This window comes from Lolium perenne, chromosome 4 (assembly GCF_019359855.2).
Source record: "Lolium perenne isolate Kyuss_39 chromosome 4, Kyuss_2.0, whole genome shotgun sequence".
Classification (NCBI taxonomy): domain Eukaryota; kingdom Viridiplantae; phylum Streptophyta; class Magnoliopsida; order Poales; family Poaceae; genus Lolium; species Lolium perenne.
In genome coordinates, this window is record NC_067247.2 from 347,291,189 (window position 1) to 347,304,375 (window position 13,187).

A 13,187-nucleotide genomic window follows, 5' to 3' on the forward strand; every position below is an offset into this window, starting at 1 on the left:
CCAACAAATCGTTAGTTTTGCAAATTTCGTCCGAAATATGGTCGGAAGTTTTTTTTTTTTTTTTTGAACAAGGAGTGCCCTGAAGGGCCAGGAAGCTTCTCATTAAATCCAAACGGAGGAGGTATACAATATTACAAAGGACCCCATAAGATCCAAATACACATATAGGTCCCTAGCATTTGCAGAAAAGACCTCACTGAGAGATGATAAAAAACAATCAGGTCCTTCTCTTTCCCCAACGTCGAGCCAGAGATCTGCTACGCCGCCGTCATACAGAGAGGCGGGGACGAAACCACTTGCCTCAACGCAGCCGTAGTATGCGACTGCAAACCTCAGGAACCTCTCAAAGGAGGTTGATTTGCCGAAAACCATCTCCGGCAATTGGATAGGCCATGAAGTGGCCTTGGATCTGCTCAACAAAATAGCTTCCCACCTCCGGAAAGCAGAGATAACACCGTCTTCACCATCTTCATCTTCCACCTCGCCTCCACGGTCGGCCAGGTCGATGTCGAGGATGTCGAGGGCGCATCTTTGCAATCCGCAGTGCTTATTGCAGGGGGGCTTGGCAGGAGTAGCATACGATTCCATCCCCCACCGTGGGGACTTGACATCGCAGCTGCTCGGCCATCCACCGGTGCCGTACCAAAACACCAGGGAAAGAGAGCCCCTGCTCATCTCCATCGATCCACCGTTCTCCATCCGTCTTCCCCACCCCTCGCCACCACGTTCGGCCAGTGGGAGAAAAACGAACAGAGCAAACATGGAAATCGAAGAGGGAGAGCAAACCTTGGGCTTATTGACGGAGATCCTTGGGGGAAGGTCGAGCGGCGCCATCTCCGACCGCCGGAGTTCCTCGCATCGCCACCTCCACCACCACACACACCGGATCTTGCCCCGAAGATCTGGTGCTAGACTCCCAAACAACGGCATCCAGCCGAAAATACTAGACCTAAACCTATCTACAGCACCGGCGCCTCCCCCTCCCCATCTCCGGCCGGCCCGGTCTCTCTCGGTCAACGGGCAGAAGAGAGGAAGGGGGCGGAGAGGGAGGAAGAAGGAGAGAGCGGCCGCCCGCGATCTTCGATCAAATCCGAAAGTGGACTTTTCTTGGTCGGAAGATTTTTCACTTCAGCCCATCGATCCGCCATGCATTTTCTTTTACCGCAGCCACGCACCATTGCCGTACTTAACTTACTCGCACCTCAATTTCCACCAACGAATCTTCGATCTCGTGGCCGGCGTGCACGATCCAGGTCTGGCCGGCGTGGTTCACGTGTGGAGCCCGAGCAAGCTCTCGGTACCGGTCAAGAAGACAGGAACCGAGCTGCTCCTCTCCAGGAACCGGAACATGCGCTTCCCCATCGTGCATATCGTGCCCAGCTACTGGCTTGATGTGTTTTGTCCTCCGGCGGTTTTAGATGAGGTTGGCGTTGCGAGTGAATACACTCTGCCCTGCGACCACGACAGAGAACAGAGAAGGGATCTGCTCTAAGGAAATTTCTTTCTTTCTTAAGTTCGTAAAAAAGAATTTCCTTTTTTTTTTCTCTGAGCAAAGCAGCATTTGTGTTGAAAACATTCTTTCCGTAATTGTATCAGCTTATTTATAGTGAAACAGATTGGGAAGAAGTTGCTAATCAGAGATTGCCCAAAAAATAGGTAAAATAAATTTTCATCCAAGATTTTGTAACTGATCCATTCTCATGCTAGGTAAAGTCCATTTTATTGTGATAAAAATGAAGAGAAATAAATAAGCTTTAGTTAATATAATAAAGATACCCAGTGTTACTTCCAAAATTCCCAATGTTATTTACTTGGAAAATATATAAAAAATATGTAGGGAATAGATAAATTCCGCCCGCCCTAAGTAGAGCACTCCGCAAGACTAGAGGTCGTGGACGCATCCACGATGCCTCATTTCCAGCCCATATTCTGGTTGAAAAAAATGCCCTCGACGCGTCGCGATCGCTCGGTTGTCCACACTTGTCCTCCCATGGTCTAGAGGTAAGCGACTAAACAAAATAACAAGATATTTTTTCCATTGCATAGAAGGACATTCATCTAAAATTAAATAAAAATTAAAAGGTCAGTTTCTACTCCTTGTCGTCTATCGCCTGGGCCTTGGCTCCCTCTCTGATGTGGCTTTGAGCGCCCACCAGCGTCTCTCCACTGGTGAGCGAGATGTGTAGACCGTCCACCTTCCAACTTTGCATCGTCGCCTCTGCCGTCATCCTATACCTTAGTCGCCTCATCCTCATCAGAGTCCGCCGGTGGGTAGGGTTCATGCACCAAGTGGGTGACCTTGGCCTAGGCAGTGATTTTGCGGCAACACATGATTGTTAGGTGTGGCCATCCAACCATAGCCCACCGTCTAGGGTGGAAAAGAGCGACTGCAGGAGGGAAATGAGTGACCGCGCATGAGGCTACCAGGTGTGTGGGGAGGCGACACACCAACATTAATGATACATTCGCCTCGGCGTCCATGGTGGCCCCGCGAGGGAAGATGAAAAATAGGGTGGCCCAAGTACATTGGCCTCTATCCTGTTTGTGAGGCACCCATAACACACTTTTGGTGTCCGATGATTTAGGGTGGCCCGTTGGAGATGCCCTCTGGTCCTTGAGGCTGAAGAGCAGTGATAAGGGTAACGCATGCACGCAATGGCTCCCGCTTGCTCGCTCCTATTGGGCCAGGCCCTCAGGAATGGTTATCTGCCAGTTTTTGTCATATTTTTTAAAAAAAAATAGTTCCAGATTTGAAACTTTTCAGTTTTTTTTTAAAAATCATATATGAAAAATATTCGGATACAGAAAAATTTAAAATTATTCAAATTTGAAAAATGTCCAAAGTTGAAAATTATTCAAAGTTTTTTAAAAATGTTTAAATTTAATAAATGTTCAAATTTGAAAAGATTTATCTTTGAAATTTGTTTGAATTCAAAAAATGTTCAAACGAAAGAAAATCTACAAATTAAAAATGTTCAGGATTTTCAATCAAAAGAAAACAGATAGAACCAAGGAAAATTCACAAAAAAAAAACCAAAAAGTTCTAGAAAGGTCTTAAAACTAAACTAGTCCGTGTCATATCAATTGCTAGAAGATCTCTGGCAAACCTGATTGATGCTATTAATAATGAACAGTGGCTTGCTAGATTGCATCTATTTTACAACATAAAACTTAGCCGTATATATGCTTCTAGCAAAGTGTACAATGGTCTAGTTAAAGAAAGAAGGTTTACTATTTTATACAAACATTCAACCAACTCTGGAGTATGACAATGGAACAGAGTGCAGGGAAAGCAGACAAAACCTCCTACCTTAAGTTCCTGTATTGGGTACAAGTCTGGAGAACATAAATAGAAAAGGTTTCTCACAAATGACAATCTTAAGCAATCTAAAGGTATAATTGATGCCCCTCATAGGGGTTCTCACAATGATTTGAGCTTCTCAGCCGTCGGATCAACCCATCTGGGAAATCTCAGCCGTTTATTCTGGGCACTCCTCTCACTAGCTAACCCCATGCAATGGCCAATTGTTACCCGCCTCCGGCTGCATGTGGGCCCCACCTTTGCGGGCCCCGCACGTCAGCCACTGCGACTGGGATCTCTGTCGGTGCGCATTGGCATCTGGCAGTGGATCTCAACCCGCAGGGGTATTTTCGGTATTTCAGTGCGGCCTGGTATAAAAGCGAGCCCCCATGGCAAAGAAAACCCTAGCCGCCTCGCGCCCCCGCCCCTGCCCCGTTCTCGTCGCCGGTCGCTGGCTCGAGCCGTGGCACGAGCGGGTGGGAGAGGTGCTGGCGGTTGAGCGCAACGCCGCGGGAGAGGCGCGCCGGTGGAGCGGCGACGTCCAGCGAGCGGAGCACCCAACGATTGTGGCCAGCGGCGAGGCGCCCTTGTGCTATACGACCACGACGGCATCCGCTGCTCAGCGGTTGGCCTGGAGACGGAGGCCGCCACCTAAGAGATGGAAGCGAGGACGACCTGCTGAGGTACGTCAATCTCTGATTCGTGCCCAGATCTCAATGGGTTGTCACCATCACTGGAGCTGGCAAGCTGCAGGGACTTTGATGCTTTTGGGCGCATTTTTTTCGGGAAGAGCATGACCAGACGACGGTCCGGAGACGGACAACTACGCTGAGCCGTGAAGAGCCACCCCTGATTCAGCACGCAGGACATCCCTTTTGGGCGCATACGGGAAGGAGTGCTTGGCTCCGTTTTGGCCGGCCGGACGATGACCAGCAGCCCAAGATGTTGGCCAACAGCACAGCGGCCAGCTCTCTTCTGCCTATTCTTTTTGTAAAGATCTACATGTTTTCCCTCTTCTCTTTCTCTCTCTTAAACGCTTCTCTCCAAGAATCTAGGATAAAAGTGGAGGTAGACTCTACCTGTTTGATTTAGCCCCTAAAACATCTCATCTTGGTTTGTGTAGATCTGTTTTTACTTGTGCATGGAAACTGTTTGATGAAAATCTTAGATAAGATTAATGTATGAGACCAATGTCCATGCTAACATCTCACAGGGTCTGCTGCTTACAGTTTTCTCGGTCCTTCTTTGTCATAGAATACATATACATTTGCTACCTAAATGCAGCTTAGATTCAAGCGGCATCTTTTTTAGATTTTTAGACTGGACATTATCACTGTTAAACTAGAGTAGCTTTCAGATGCTACAAATATATTGGCAATGCCCTGATGTCATATGCTACAGAGCATTTAATTTATCGATGCATGAGTTTTATGGATATTTTTGGCTGATTGGTCTTCTCCATTTTTTTTTCATGAAGGTGGATTTGGACCTTGGGAACTAAATGATGAAGCAATTTACCCAATGCTGCAGAGGATGAGCGCCAATGATGCTATTTTCCATGATGGTTGCTTTGGCATCCCTTGCTTTGTTGTTGTTTGATATTGGATATTTTGTGTTCTCATGCAGATGGTGTTGTGCCGGTGGGTTGCTCTCGGTGGCGATGCATGTTTTTCGATATTCAAGTTTTGCTCTCAATCCCCTACCACCCCGTCCCTACCTTTTTTCACATGACAAGATTGATTCAGTTCTTCCATATTCAAACTTTGTACCTAAATATTTATGGGTTGTGTTTCAGTCCTAGATTCGTTGCGGAAGAGCTACTTTTACACATACTGATAATGGTGCCGCTACGATGAGGATCTGAGGATCCACTCTCTCAGGTAAGATTCACTTTGTATTGAATTTGGTCGGAATTACTCCAAATTAGTGTTTGTAAAAGAAATATCAATGCTAATTAGTTTTACACACCAAAAACAAGAAGCCACTAATTAGTTTAACCATGGATTTACGGGAAGAGCTCACCCCAGCATGGATTTATTGTTAATGATGTCATGTTGGCTCATGCTCTCCTCCGTGGCATTCTCATGTCCGGCCTAAGGTATGAGCAGATACCTGCAACGCCGTGGCTTGTGGTGGTCAGCCAGGTCCTTGCAACACTCAGGGACAAAGCATTGATGATGGCGACCTCACTGAGTCTGCATTGGGTATATTTCAACATGATTATGTTTCATAGAAGGTGTAGATATTCACTACTGGCACGGGTATATGCATCCGTTATGAGCGATGTTTATAATCAGTTGTAGTTCTGCTTAAAATCATGTTGCATATCAACCTTGCAACATAATCTTCCACCCATACTTGCCTCTGGTTAGTGCAATTATATATATTCATGCTGCTCTCAGTTCGCATATTTTCTGCAGATTTGTAGCTAACGTGGTTATGGCCTATGCTTTTACAATTTGGACCTGCTATGTACTTTTGAAGGAGTATGAAATAGTTGCGACCATGAGGCTGTGCTTTCTTGCTTCAGAGAAACGCTGACCGGATCCAACATCGAGCCGAGCTGGGTTGACCACCAAACACCGCTGCATCACAGGAGATGGCCGATGTGAGTTTTTCCTTTTCCAATCGGTCATTTTTAGGCACCATTTCCCCCGGATTTTGAGTTCTAATCGCTTTTCGATGAACGCCTAATTTTCTTTCGTTTTGGGTTCAGATGTAGCATATTTTCCCATCTACCAACTCATTCATCTATTCCATTATTTATCCGTAGATTGTCTGCTCTTTTTTTTGTTCCGAACATGGTTCTCGACTGCTGAATCATTTGAAATATTCCTACTGGATTATAACATTGCTTCAAATTATGGTCATCAGACATATAGAGCAGGTGAGTGTTTCCTTGTGTCCCGTTACTAAATCTTTCACAGTTCATACTAGATAGCATAGTACATAGCATAGTAGCATGGTTCAAGCAAATGACAAAAAAAATGAAACTCATGTACACAAATTATAGAATATGGGAACCGACTAAACCGTAGATGCACTATTGACAGGAGTTCGCAATGATTCACGACAATACCGGTACTTCAGAATACCCAAGCAAGTAAACAGCTGTTGCTGTTGGTTATGATTAAATATGTGAGCAGAGGTAATTTGGAGGGCGCCAGATTTGTCCCAAGGGTCATTGTGGTGGAGTGGTGAAATCTCGCCATAGGTTGCACATAGAAAAAATTGGTGCAAAGGTTGCCAAAGCTGCCGAATCGCCGCAGAACCTTATTTTTGGGGTTTAGCTTTGAGTCTTTGTCCGGCTCTAAGCTAGAGCGTTTTGCTTGTTGTGGCACTAAAAAAGTAAGAAGCCGATAAAAAAATGGGTCTCTCAATTGAATTTACACTACAACTGAATTGGGCTCTTCTGTTTTCGCGATTCCTGTAGATACTTCGGGCCTTTTTATTTTAGACGTTGTCCTCATCAGTGCAAGTTTTGGAATTTTGGCGATTTCTTGATTAACGCACAGCCGTACTAACTTGGGTTAAACTGTCGTGATGGACCTTTATTCCGGTGTTCATTCTATTAAGGCACATTAGTAAATATTTGTTGCTCGCAAGGGTACTGTGACTGTTTGTTATCTCATCTTTAAAAGATTCAAGGCCATCGGGCGATATGTCATTGATTTTATATTCTCATGACAGAAACTAGAAACCTTTTACAGGACAACCATGAGTCCTTCACTTCGGTACCAAAGATTCTTCGAGCATAATGGAGCTTCTGCGGTTCATGCAAGGTAAGCATGCATGGTTTAAGCAAAAACAATTCTTTAGCATTCATATATTGCGTTGACCTATCTTTGGATCATAATATTTTCCAGTTAACTTCACTTGAATTGTTTAAAATTTACAGGGCAAAAATAATTTGTTGCTAGCTGCCCTCTTTCGTTGTCCGTCCGATCAAGATTAAGTCGCAATGATCATGATTTAGGTTTCATGCCGTGGGAGGTGATCTCCAGTGTTACGAATAACTAATGGTAGTGCATCTTAAGCTTGATACTGCAAGTAAACCAACGCCAGTCTGCTGACAATGAAGTAATATATTTAGAATAGTTGATGCTCATAAGCTATTTAATTGTTCTTCTGTAGTGTCATTCCCCAATTGTCAATAGTAACATACCTGCCTCTTTCTCCGTAGCTAAATATCTTCTTGATAAACCTGCAGTCAAAGCCCCGGTAGATCCAAGAGCTAAAAATCTGCAGGCAAAGCTCGGGTATAGGTTTCTTCTGGTCATGTATATTGTGATGCATATTGGGACTACTTTATTTCTACCCTGATGTATCAAGCATGTATCGCTGATGTTATGATTGGCTAAATTTGAAATGGTGATGGCCCTAGACTGGGATGCTTTATCTTTATACTGATCTTTTACCACGAAACAACATTATTGTTTCAGCATTTCGTTACCTTTTTTTGTATGTATGCAGTCTAGAGTAAGTACCAAACGCGATCTGCTATATTTTTGCTTTTCCTTTATACTCTTTTTTTTCACAATACTGTCTTCGCTTTGCTGAATGTTGCCTCCACTTTACCTCACTTTATATCCTCCTATTCCAGAAATTAGTCGAGTATGAAGCAACTAAGATGATATTGGTTTGTAGACCCCTAATAGCTTTTTTCATGTGCCGGCGAGTTCAGATTTTTGTACTGCTTACGGCTTCTTACAAGCCATACTTAGTGATCTAGGGTCAATAACAAGAAGTGACTCGATTATGCAATTCATTTTTGGTGTAATGCATCTCAGTTCTGTTATTTGCCATTTGTTCAGCCAAGAATTATATTGCTCTTACCTTTTATCTCTGTGATATGTTTTATTCATTGTCCTGCATATTAGCATTTTAGAAACTTCAAACTTGATTCCCGTGATTTTTATAGAGTATGTAAGATTATTTGGAGTTGTCAATTGCCAGTCTGTAAGGTAGAGAAAGAAACTCGGGATGTATTTCTAACCACAGTTGATTTTTATTGCTACCTATAATTCCGTTCTCATACGTTTCTCAGTTTGGACAAGGTTTCACCTTTTCTAATATGTTCATCTGCAAATCCATTGTTGGATGGTGAATAACTTTTTCATTTTAATAAATTCCTTCAGCTACACACAACGAATGTGCTCTGGAAGTTTCAACAATTGCAGAAAAACTAAGGTCAGTACTTCTTCCTCTTTTTTTCTTTGCCTTTTTCTAAATATTTGAAAATGAACCCCTTTTTGATTAAACATTACTAAAAAATATCTTGCTCGTTATCTGAATGGATGGCCTTTGGATGCTTTGTCTTTGATGGATTTTTATTTTAAGTACTCAGCATTTCACGTGCCTTCCCCTGTTAGTGGCGGTGAACCAGAAAACCCATTTGCAACTACACGGAAGGAAAAAAAAAGGAGAGGAGTGAAAATACTTACGAGCTGGGCTGTTTTAGGCGTGATTTGTTTTAATTTTTCTAATTTTCCTTTCATATGGTCAACTTCACCACCTGTCCCCATATCGGTAGATCTTACAAAGGGAGAATCCTCGATCTTACAAAGGGAGAATCCTATTATTTTGTACGTTAGAATTCTCCATTTGTAAGATCTACCGAAGGGTGAAAATATACGATTTGCTACTAAGAAAAATATACGATTACTATTATTTTGTATGTTATAATTCCCTGGAGTATTTTACCTTTCTTCTTTATATATTTCCTTCACTTGCTTGTACATGGTTCGAGATGGGAAATACATCGGCTCGTGTGGTAAGATGTTGGCTTGACCGCTCCCTGATATGCGGCGACTAGCAGATCCATGTCCACTATGAGATCCTCCTCCTTTACTCCATGAACATTCTCCATCCCTGTTCTATAACACATATTTGTTTGATGTTGCTAACAGATCGATGATTACCCCTTTGTCTAACTCTGCTTATGAGAAGAGATATATAGGATGTAGGGAATTAAGTTCCACCCTTGTCTTGTGATATATATTACTAAAACCTGATATGACTTAGTATGCACGCCTAAAGGACTATACATACTACATGGTTTCAGGCTTTTTCGGTGTATTAGTTTAGGGCACTACTTTCCCAACCTTTTCTGGTGTATAATGCACTTCTTTTGTTTGTTTTAATTCTCTATCATTTTCATATGCATACACTGAGAAGTTCTTCGCAGTTGGTAACCGTTTAGATTATCAGGTATATGTTTAATATTATCTCCTTCGTTTGCTTTGAGAATAATATTTCTATGTTAGACTATTTAGTCCTATTTTTTGGTAGTAATTGTTATCTTGGATGCAGTCCATGGATCAACTAATTGGTGCACCGGATTTCTATTTTGTAGATGTTAGGCGGTGGTTTCTGAGGAATCCAAATAACCTGGGGTTGTTTTCAGATTTGGCGAGCATCCGGAAGAGGATAGTGATGAAGTCTTCAAGGCCCAGTTAATTGCATTACTTGTGCTGTGGATGTCAAGGTATTCTCAGTTTAGATTGCTTTTCATGCCGCAATGCTAATAAAACACTATATTAAGACTCCTTCCTCACATTTCATTTTTTAAAATTTTCTAGCTGCTATTTCTTCCAGGTCTTGGGTGGGATGAATGGGTAAGATGGAGAGATTGTCCTCCACTGGTGATGCAAGCTTACATTAGTATCACAAAATGTCTATTCTTTTCACTCACTTTGTTTCCTCACCAGTGTTGCTTTATACTGGAGGACATTCATAGCTCTAGCTAAAGAAGTTGTTCTCTTTGTTCTTTCATTTTCTTAAGAACAAAACTAGGGAAGTGCAGATGAATACAATATTTTTGTTTCTTCTTTCCTTTTTGAGTAGTCATCCCTTACTGATTAAACAACCTACTTTCCTTTTTAGTGGTTCTTTGTGCTCATTGCTCTCTAGGTGCTTAATGTTTTCTTTTTGGTTGTAGTTCATTTCCCAATTTTTGTAGACTTTTTTATGATAAACATGGTTTGAAGATTTTGCATACCACTATATTAGAAATTTCTCCTCGTCATTAATTTCTGAATATCTCTACCATAGATGTTGTTTGATCTCCTTCCAATATGTCCCAAGAGTAGGTTCTCATGTTCAGCACATCACATTTCAGTATGTTCATCATTTAGAGCCTCTAAAGGTTATTCAAATTACCACTTTAGTTATTTTATAGACATTTTATCTTATACAGAGATGTAGTTATATAAAGTATAATTATTCATTGGACTACATACGTTAACACTGCCATATTTTCTCTATTTTCTAATTCCCCAACTTAGCTATGATAATTTAGGTGTTGGATGTCTATCTAAACTGTAATTTTATTTAAATTATTCTTCAATTAGTGATATACGCTAATTTATCATATACATGTTATCGATGTCTATTCAGGACCGACAAGCACCTGGGTTGGATGGCACTGCAGCCGAGCGATAAAGCCAGTGCTAATTTATCTACTATCATTGCATTGGCGACTTCCACTACACTGAGGACCGATGTCGCCCACTTTCCCCATCATGTCACAATAGTTATCGTCGATCATGTTCTTCCGCTCAATGTACCTGTTAAGAATTTACTTTTTAGAATCTGGCCGATCCCTCAAAAATTTGGGAAGTGTGCTCGATGATGAATTAATGTATGTTATAAATGGTTGTGCCTGCTCGATGATGAATTAATGTATGGTATAGATAATTGTGCCTTATCTATGATCTTGGGCTGAAAATGAGAACAATCACGTTGAGTATTCCCTCTATCACCTGCATTTGCAATTTCCTTTGATTCACTACATTTTGACATTTTGTAAGTCCTAATAAAAGTAGAACCACTTTCTCACCTATACATGAATCTCACGGGATCGTGCGCCAAGGCGCACATCAAAATCTAGTTATATGTGTTAGCAGTATGGCTAGGAACACCAACCACCACCCTTGTTTCTGTTACGCCCATTGCCTCCTCCGTCTCTGCGCCGGTCCCCGCTGCCTCCATAGTCACCACCACAGGTGCCAAAATTGTACCCCAAAAAAAGGAACATAAACTCTGCAAGGAAATCTTACTCTCCTTGAAAAATGTTATGTCATGCATAATTGTCCAGATATGGCTACTTTCCAAATACATCACTATTCTTCACTGCCACTTTGAAATACATGGCACGTCTACGGTAACTCACCCTAAGGGCATCTCCAGCCGTGACGCATTTTATTGTCCGCGAACGTCTGTTTGCGTCGCACCGCGGACGTGAAAATAACCATTTTTGTCCGCGCGTCCGTTTGCGTCTGAGGTGGCTCCAACGGGACGACGCATTTTACTTGTTTTTTTTCATCTTCTTCATTTAAACATAGTTCCAAACATTACATATTGGAACATGGTTTTACACAAACTAATACATAGCACAAACTAATACATAGTTTAGTTTGAACCATGGTTGATAGAAATAAAAACATTTTTAAAAAAGAAAATCAGTTATGTTGATTTCCGTATATTCGCTGCCAAGAAAGAACACTCGAGGGTACACCCAGTCACCCAAACTAAAAAAATCCAGCTGGTGACGGTGCAGCTGTTGGTTCTTCCAAGGAAGAACAACCAAAAACCTTCACTAGTGGCTTCAACTGGCCCGTAGCCATATTCGCTGCAAAGAAAGAACACTAAGTTCTAACTATCGGTGTCCGAGCCGGATTCGCTGGTGTGGTAATGCCTGTGGCACGCTGTGTCGTCGAACACATTGACGATCATCTCGCCGTACCCCTCGTAGAGGAAGGTGAGCTGGCAGCCGGGCTCGAGCGCGAGGTCGCGAGCGAACTTGTCTCACCCCGTGTGCAGGTACATCTTGCCCTGCCCGTCGAACAAGACCTCGACAGTCCACCGGCAGAAGTTGCAGCTGGCCTCCCGTAGCTGCAAGTGCGCTGGCTCGACGGCATCGACGAACTCGGCGAACTTGTTCGGGAGCCGCTTGATTGCGAGTGGGTCGTCGTCGATGCGGAGGAGGAACTCGAAGAAGCAATCCTCCTGCGAAGACGAGGAGGGCACAGGAGACGGCGAGCGTGGGGCCGTAGCTGCTCCACCACGCCGGCCCCTGCCCCGGCCCTGGGGGCGCCCAGGCCCGTGGCCTCGACTACCTTGCTGGCCACCAGGACCCACCATGGATTTCCTCGCGGGCTTGGCTGCGTCGCAGGAAGAGCTAGGCGGCGCTACGGTGGAGCTTGTGGTGACTACGGTTTGTTTGGAGGAGTGGATGAGGAAGAAGAATGCGCGCCCTCTTTATATAGGCCGGAGGCAGGCGACGGCCGCGGGACGCGTGGCGTCGCCATTACTGCGTTGGCGGAGGTGGGCGGCGGCCGCTCGGTAGCCGAGGCATCGCCATTCACGTGGCGCAGACTGCCGAAGCGACGCAACGGCGCCAGTCGCTGGTGCGCCTGAGAAGACGCATCGAAGCTGGGTCGCTGCCAGACGGGCCCGACGAAACGTCCGCCAGACGCGAGCGGACACTTTGTGCGTCCGCGCAGCGTCCGCAGAGACGCATCCGAGATGCATATTTGTGCCAGGTTATCGTCGCCGCGGACGGCCCGGTCACTTTTGCGTTGCCCCACTGGAGATGGTACCATACAAATTTTTTGGCCCGGCAGACGCAAACGGTCGCTCACGTCGCCCCGCTGGAGATGCCCTAAACTTACAGCCAATAACCCAAGTGTAGGATCAACCACCCAAGTGTAGAGCAACAATGTCAATTTTTAATGTACATTTATTTGCCAGTCGGCATGGAGATGAATAATAAGGTAATACATCCTGAAATCACTAATACATCTTTGCCCACTAAACTTAAGGTGAACAAAAAATACCAAATTATATTTTTGTACGAACCTCCGTCTTCACAACGCCAGTAGAA

The 13,187-nt window shown here is 43.7% G+C and overlaps 1 long non-coding RNA gene across 3 annotated transcripts; it reads left to right on the forward strand.

The window, feature by feature from the left end:
• Window positions 1–6,650: 6,650 nt before the first annotated feature.
• Window positions 6,651–11,028, forward strand: LOC127297028 (uncharacterized). 3 transcript variants are annotated; one of them, XR_007848846.2, is made up of 4 exons: window positions 6,651–7,083; window positions 7,200–7,323; window positions 9,657–9,788; window positions 9,883–10,133. It is a non-coding gene; the product is annotated as an uncharacterized lncRNA (long non-coding RNA). The 3 variants fall into 3 exon arrangements; XR_011743956.1 differs by lacking the exons at window positions 6,651–7,083; window positions 7,200–7,323 and adding an exon at window positions 10,700–11,028 and having other exon boundaries at window positions 9,575–9,788; window positions 9,883–9,918; XR_011743955.1 differs by lacking the exons at window positions 6,651–7,083; window positions 7,200–7,323 and having other exon boundaries at window positions 9,575–9,788.
• Window positions 11,029–13,187: the final 2,159 nt, after the last annotated feature.